Below are 8053 nucleotides of genomic sequence, written 5' to 3'. Positions count from 1 at the left end.
TTTCCTTGTTGACAAACTTGTAACAGATATAATATTTAACTTATATTAAACCTAGGTACAATGAAAATATTCTACTTAATGTTAATTACTCTAAGACATGTCTATATTAGATAGGTCAACAAACAAGCATTAATATCAGGTATTTAATACTGAATATTTCCCAGTTCACATGAACCCGGAATTTATTATTTAATTTAGAATTATTTGATTTGTAAAGCTTACCTTTTTTTAAGCCAAATAAATAGAGCTCATTTACAAATTAACCTCAAAAATATTACCCAGAGACAAAGACATACCAAGACATATTTAGACAGACACAATGCAAAATATAGCTTCATTTTCTAAGTTTAGTACTAGTTTATAAAAAACAGTTGGAATAAATAAAGCTTTTAAAGGCTTTTTCCCATTTTTCCTCAGTGTCAGGAGTTAGAGATGGTCTAGATAAGTATTCCTGAGAGCCCTGGTCTCAAGACACAGGGAAAGAAAATCTAGTTCTAACAAAATGGTGGCAGGTCTAAACCAAATGGTGGCCAGACAAAGCAAAATGGCCATCAAAAAGCACAACACAGAACACAGAGTTAAAACACACACATATAAACCCAGCAGTCCTCATCATACACTCCTTTAAATACAAGAACTAACAGCTTCAAAGATTTCAAAAGGAGGAAAGGAAGCCAGGTTGAAAGAAGAAGGGGGAGGAGGCAGGAGAGGGGGGCAAAAGGGGTGGCCTTACAGACATCGCCTGCCACTTCCAGATACCCAGGCATTATGGAACTTTGCCCTGAGCCTCCAGAGAAAGGAGGACTGGAACTTGGCCCTACCAGAAATCAGACCAGACCAGAAAAGGAGGTGATCAGTCTCCAACCCTCAGCTCAGGCTGAGGCTCTTTGACCAGATTCCTGCATCCAAGACCAGGGGGCTAGAAAAACGGGGAAGGATAGGAGGGGTTAAGGAGAGGAAAGAGAGAGGGAAGGGGAGAGAGGTCAATAAAGTCTCTTGTTCCTCACCCAGTTGGGGCACTCTGGCCAGCTGTCCACGTCAGGAGGAGACCAGGGACAAAAGGGTCCTAGTTGCGGCCACTGGGTCTGGTCCATTGGCAGGCAAGCTGGCCCCTGAGTACCCTGAGTGGTCAGGATGTCAGTCTCAGCAAAGAAGAGTCCCACCAGAGTCGCCGTTTGTTGCAGGAACGGGGACCCCTTCCAGGGCCTGAAACTGGGCTCTTGTCTAACACTCAGAAATTGTCCAAAGAGACACATCTGCTGACAAAGCAAGAGATTTTATTGGGAAAGGGCACCCGGGTGGAGAGCAGTAGGGTAAGGGAACCCAGGAGAAATGCTCTGCCGTGTGGCTTGCAGTCTCGGGTTTTATGGTGATGGGATTAGTTTCTGGGTGGTCTTTGGCCAATCACTCTAATTCAGAATCTTTCCTGGTGGTGCACGCATCGCTCAGCCAAGATGGATGCTAGCGAGAGGGATTCTGGGAAGTGGACGGACATGCGGTGTCTTCTTTCGACCTTTCGCGAACTCTGCTGGTTGGTGGTGGCTTATTAGTTCTGTATTCCTTACCAGGATCTCCTGTCATAAAACAACTCATGCAAATAGTTACTATGGTGCCTGGCCAGGGTGGGCAGTTTCAATCAGTGTGCTTCCCCTAACAGAATGAGCTACAACATGGTTCAGCATATATTACATATCTTTTCAATATATTACATATCTTTTCAATATATTAGATGGGGGATGGGCAAAGGGAAAAGATCACAGAATAGCATAATATGATGATTCTAATCTTATTTTTAAAAGCATTATCAGTGGATAGGTTTCATGAATATTTTACAGAATTGTTAATGCCAAGAAAACATTGGCTAGGATTCACAACAAAATGTAAGCAGTGCCTACCTGTGGAAAGCAGCAGGTTGAGTTTGTAGAGATGGGGGACTCTTAGTTTCTTTTCTTACTCCACTGTGTATTTCCTTTGTATCCATAGGCCTGTGTGATTCCACTATTCACTAATATCAATGAATATACTCAGATATTTTAGTTTACTTCTTTTCTGCAAAATCCCAGAATTTGCAGATTCTCCTAGGTAAGTGTCATCATACCTGAAAAGTGCAACATTGACCATTCAACACCAATCCTGGTACTTTATTTCAGTGATTTTTTACTCCCTGGAATTCATAGAATTGTCTCAGTTCAACTCTCTCATCCCTGCTCCATTCCTTCACAGACCCCTCTACCATAATCCCCTCTACCAAAGTCACATGCAAGCTTTTACTGAGACTGATACAGAAAGCAGGGTGAAATTCCAACCCTCACTTCCAAACTCTCACCAAGACAAAACTCTGCAAATTTTATCTCCGGTTGTAAAGGTGGATGATCTACCATTATATAAGAACCACTGTTGGATCAGAAAATAAGTGAGCTAGAAAATGAACATTATGCAGGTGGGTGGTACTCAACCTACACTGCATGATAGAAACACCCGAGGAGCTTTGAAAGCATAGAAACACTTGGGCCATCCCCAGACTAACCAAAACAAAGTCTATTTTGAAACTTATCAGAAAGATAAAGACACTGCGTAGCAGAGAGGATGAATGACTTGCCAAAGGTCCCAAAGGTCATTGAGGTGCCAGTTGGAGGATGTGTTAATAACCAGATTTTATTTGCTTGTCTAGGATGCATGGCAATGAATAACATAGATACTAGAATTAAGCATAAACTTTTTATTAAAATTAGAAAATCAGAAGATATACTTTTCTACTCTGGGGTATACACTGCTTGAAAATTACCATTATTAATGACACTAGTTCATGTTAGTCCAATATTAGAAAAATAGATTTTATGTTGCCTGATTGTAAGTAAATAATTTCTTAGAACCTTGTCTCTAGAAAGTTTAATTGCCCTAATGGTTTGCATCATAACTCTTCAGCCCATCAAATTCATCAATATGTAGGCTCAACAGTAGATGTAAATGCCTTAATAGAATATTATAAGAACCTATATTACTCTTTTTATAGCTCAGCATAAATTAGGTCAGATGTAATTTTTAAAATCATCCCCATATGTTTAAATCTAGAAAACCGTCTAAAATTAATCAAATTCCCCCAGGAATTAATGCACAAGTCTTACGTTTTAGTTGTTCTGCCAACAAATCCCAGGGCATGCCTAGTTATTATGGATATTTTTAAGAAGCCATTTTTTCTCTCAGAAATGTTTGTATCTCAACCCCTTATACAGTGAAGAATTTGAATTCAAGTTCTCATACTAAAAGTAAAAGGACCTCTCCAGACATCCACACAACATTGTTGCACAGCTCAGAAATCATAGTTGTTCTGCTTTCCCCTCAAAGAATTTGGGGAACCAGAGTTTACTACTGAAACCAAGAAGTACCCTGTAGGGCTCCTGGGCACAAAAGCCCTTTTGTCCCGCATTTCATACAAGCAAGACTCCAGCCACCCTGACCTTCCCTGAGCTCCAAAGTGCATCTTCAAACAGTTGCTAATCAAGGGAGGAGCAGCCAGGAAACCACCAGAGGCAAGATTAGAGAACAGAGAGACTCCTGGAGATTAGGAGAGGACCACCTGAGAGGAGATTAAGGGAGTGCAGGCTCTGCACACACCCTAATTTTATCAGCACCTCACCTTGAACTATTGCTATAAAACTCCTCTCCAGATCCTTCTGGGTTGGGACCCATAGTTTTTGAAGGCAGGAGCCTACTGTGTCACCCTTTGTCTGGAAAACAAATGATGATCATCTTTTCTGTTTCATCCAAAACTCTGTCTCTGAAATTCAACTTGGCACGGGTGCAGAGAGGCTGAGCTTTTGGCATCACTGTTGACAGTTTTCAGGCAAAATTATACAATTTCTCCTGTAGTAGTCCCAGCCTCAAGAGCTCAGATCCCTGCCTCATGAACCCTGTGTCATAACCAATACTCTCAGTTGAATAAGAGAGAATCTTTAGAGGAAAGACTCAATAACCCACAATTAACTCTTTGGGATATATTTCATCAAATATCTCTTAATCCAAACATGGCTCAAGCTAGGACATAGGGTATAAGGCAAGAAAGGAAGAAAGTTCCATAGTGGAATCATAGCAAACTTGTGTCCATAGAAATTGGAAAATTCACTTATGTCCCTCATCCTAACATGTATGAATCAGCCACTCTAAAGATATAGGAAATGTCTTTGATCTGCTGCTGCTTTTTGTTTGTTTGTTTTTTCAGAGAAAACATCAATCCCAATGAACTTTTCAAACTTCTCCATGAACAATATAAATAAAGCTAGGTTCCAGCTTTAAGCAGTAAGTCCTCACAGTTTCCTGCTCTTTAAATAAGGACATTTTAGTCACTGCCCTGAGAGAAGCCATTATCTTGCTGTTGTTTTGTTCTAAAAACTCATTGTTTTGTTTATATTTGTTTTTGCTCATTGCTTTCCCACACGAGCAAATAGTTAACTTAAAAATGAGCTACTATTGGTAGTTGGGGCAGCCTCATTAAATCTTTCAGAACATTAAATTCTCCATCTTTTATTTTCCTTTCAATACTATGATAAATCCTGTGGATCTTTGCCTGAACTAGACAATGTGGCATTTATTTAATTAAAAACATTTCCCAGGAACTACCTAAAAAAGTTTCTAAATTCCTTAATAATATTATCCTAATCCATCATGTTGCTTGCTATTTGCATAGTCATTTCATTGAATAGTTTATGATAAATGGAAGTGAAAGGATTTTCTTACACCATCATTTTTCACAAGGCCTGCTTTCTGATTAGAACATGAGAGGCGGTTTCCTTCCAAAACCTCTGAAGTGAGTTTCAACTTTCTAAAGAGATTCGGGGCTGTGCTGGCAGCCTGCTGATCTTATATACTGATCTGTCCTCCTCTGTTAGGCTCCTCTCCCACTTTGACTCCCCAAAGGCCATCTTCTGGAAAAAATAATCATGAAACTTCCCATTCGAGTCTATGCAGCCAAGAGCACAAGTGCTCAAGATTCTGTCACACCCAAAGCTTCTGTGAGTCATTGTACTTCTTCTGTTACCTCTTCCCAAGTACCTTATGACTAGTGTGGCCTGTCCAAACTTCCCACAGCATATTCATCAATGGCTAAAGAGCATTTTTGTTATGGACTTTAGTTATATTCTCCCCAAATTTGTGTGTTGAAGTCCTATTCCCCAGTACCTCAGAATGTGATTGTATTTGGAGATAAGGTCTTTAAAGAGGTAATTAAGGTACAGTGAGGTTATTCAAGTGGGTTCTAATCCAATGGGCTTCCCAGGAGGCACTAGTGGTAAAGAACCCACCTGCCAATGCAGAAGACATAAGAGTCATGGGTTCAATCCCTGGATCAGGAAGATCCCCTGGAGGAGGGCATGGCTAATCCACTCCAGTATTCTTGCCTGGAGAATCCCATGGACAGAGGGGCCTGGTGGCCTATGGTCCATAGGGTCACAAAGAGTCGGACAAGACTGAAGTGACTTAGTACATACACATGCCTAATCCAAGGTGTCCTAAAAGAAAAGGAGATACAGCAAGACAACAGACGTGCACAGAAGGAAGACCATGAGAAATCCTAGAGAGGAGTTGGCCATCTACAAGTCACAGAGAGAGGCCTCAGAGGAAACCCTGCCCAAACCTCCATCTCAGATTGCTCGCTCTCAAAACCAAGAGAAAATACATTTCTGCTGCTGAAGCCTCTTAGTCTGTGGTATTTTGTTCTGGCAGCTCCAACAAACTAATACAAATATTTTTCTCTAATCAAGTTTTAGCACCTATTTGAGGCCAAGGGGAAACATGGGGAAAAGTAAGACTGAAAGAAGGACTGAGCCAAGATCAGATATAGTCTTACAGGTATGAAGAGGAATTAGAACTTAATTCTAAGTGAGATTTAGACGGAGGAGGGATATGGGATTCAACAGTATAGCCCAATTCCTTTGAGAAAACAAGATTTGAGCAATTTTGATAGGCAATGATGTCAGCCAGACATGCAGTGGATTAAAAAAATCTAAATGGGTGGTAAGAACATGAACTCAGGGAACACAGGTGACCATGAAACGACCTATGTCTTTCCTCTAACAAAAACCTACATCACACCAGTGAGTATTTAGTATGAGAAATTCAGTAAAAGTTTAATGCCTTGATCTAATATAAACAAGTCTGCTTCCTCAGTGAAAAAAAGCAGCAGCAGCCCCCTGACAAACGGCAGCACCTACAACCGAAGCAAGCACGTTCCTTTCTCTTGCAAAGTTGACTACTTGCAGAACAAATTATAATTTCTCCACATCTTACTTACATTTAGAATAACCTACAAATATTTTCCCTAGAGACAAATATTTATGGACTCACACCATTATGCTAAATAGATGTAGAATGTTAGGAAGCTGTAGGTCAGAAGATTTACTTTTCTCTTGCCATTAGTCATTAGGTGCCATTAACATTACACCCCTAGTCATTGTAATTCATAAGTGAAAACTAAAAATCATAGTTGTGCTACTTATGACTATTCTTTCTCACATCAAAATTCTCAGGTGACTATGTGAAACCTTAAATAGGTCATAATAAGGGCCAGAGATTATCATCTGCTTGCCAGTGCAGTGTTAGAAGAGAGCTCTGAGTTTTATAAACAGAAACTTTTTTTTAAGCTCACCTGGCTGACAGTAGTCATAATACGATTAGGATTTCACTTGAAGGTCTGCGTGATAGCCAGAATCAAGTCTCCAAAATTCCCTGAGATGTTGTCAAAGTATATTAAGTGTTGCCCATTACTTTGCTATTTGGTTGATTGGTTGTGATTTAGACTTCTAAAACTCACTGAGATAACCTTATCTCACTATGCAAAATGCTTAACACAATGTCTGGTAGACACTCAAAAAAATGTGTCATGAATGAGTTATTAAATGAGTAAATAAATACATCATAGTTAGAATAAGAATGAACCTTGTTATCAAGGAAACAAACTATGTCTTAAAAAGTTGCCAGGAACTCATGCCCATATATTTTCAATGAAGCCATTATTTCAGCTTCATTGTTCTCCGCTACCTGGCTTTCTCTGCCCTTCTGTTCCTATGGGTTTCCTAGTGCTCCTGAGTTTAACTCTTTTAACATGTCAACATATTATTATTTATCTACCATTCAGAGATTATTTCTTGTTCCAAGTTCTAAAACTCTGTGATGATATGATTGATTCAGCTTAAAGCAAGTGCTACCCAGGGTCCAGCTGACCTTCATCAGGAGAATGGGTTTGCACGTGAAAATCATAGCTCCTGTGTAAAGTATCTACATAAATGAAAGACCAGTTTCCAGAGAAAAAAGAATTGTTTTCAGTTGAGCAGATAACCAAATGACATCTTCTGATGATTGTGAGGAGGCAAGTTAAATTTTACTGAAAGATAAATAAATGAAAATACATCAGAACAAGATGCAAAGAAAAGATGAGAAAATGATGATTGAATCAAAATCGAAGAATGAGATTTGGAGTCAATATAAAAGATCAATCATTCCTAACTGAGAATGTCATCTCTCTGCTCACAGTCCTACCTGAACTTTAAGTTTTGCCAAATATGTGTTTTAAATTAATTGTATTTTAGAAATTCCATTATATTTATCTTACTATGATATACAAGTGATTTGTTGTCAAATGTATATACATAGTACATACTTACATGACCATTCAGTTAGTTCAGATCAGTTGCTCAGTCGTGTCTGACTCTTTGCAACCCCATGAATTGCAGCACGCCAGACCTCCCTGTCCATCACCAACTCCCGGAGTTCACCCAGACTCACGTCCATCGAGTTGGTGATGTCATCCAGCCATCTCATCCTCTGTTGTCCCCTTCTCCTCCTGCCCCCAATCCCTCCCAGCATCAGAGTCTTTTCCAATGAGTCAACTCTTCGAATGAGGTGGCCAAAGTACTGGAGTTTCAGCTTTAGCATCATTCCTTCCAAAGAAATCCCAGGGTTAATCTCCTTCAGAATGGACTGGTTGGATCTCCTTGCAGTCCAAGGGACTCTCAAGAGTCTTCTCCAGCACCACAGTTCAAAAGCATCAATTCTTCAGCAC

The sequence above is a fragment of the Bison bison genome, unplaced genomic scaffold (assembly GCF_000754665.1).
Source record: "Bison bison bison isolate TAMUID 2011002044 unplaced genomic scaffold, Bison_UMD1.0 scf7180017864133, whole genome shotgun sequence".
Taxonomy (NCBI): Eukaryota; Metazoa; Chordata; class Mammalia; order Artiodactyla; family Bovidae; genus Bison; species Bison bison.
The sequence above is the reverse complement of the archived record's forward strand: the minus strand, read 5'-3'. Positions refer to the sequence as shown.